This window comes from Nerophis lumbriciformis, linkage group LG37 (genome assembly GCF_033978685.3).
Source record: "Nerophis lumbriciformis linkage group LG37, RoL_Nlum_v2.1, whole genome shotgun sequence".
NCBI classification, from domain to species: domain Eukaryota; kingdom Metazoa; phylum Chordata; class Actinopteri; order Syngnathiformes; family Syngnathidae; genus Nerophis; species Nerophis lumbriciformis.
This window is the reverse complement of record NC_084584.2, coordinates 496295-496494: the sequence shown is the minus strand read 5'-3', so window position 1 is coordinate 496494 and position 200 is coordinate 496295.

Sequence of the window (200 nt, the reverse complement as noted above, 5' to 3'; positions counted from 1 at the left end):
CGTCACACAAACCTCAATCGCTTGCTTTTGCCCAGTTGTTAATATTATTTGAATCATTTCTCGTTAATAATTTTATATTAACGTGTAAAGAAATAGTTGGTGACTATAATGGTTTAAATTGTAGCTAAAGTTTTATATATATATAAATATATCGCAAAAGAGCAGTTTGACGATGTCACTTCCGGTAAGGTCACTTCCTG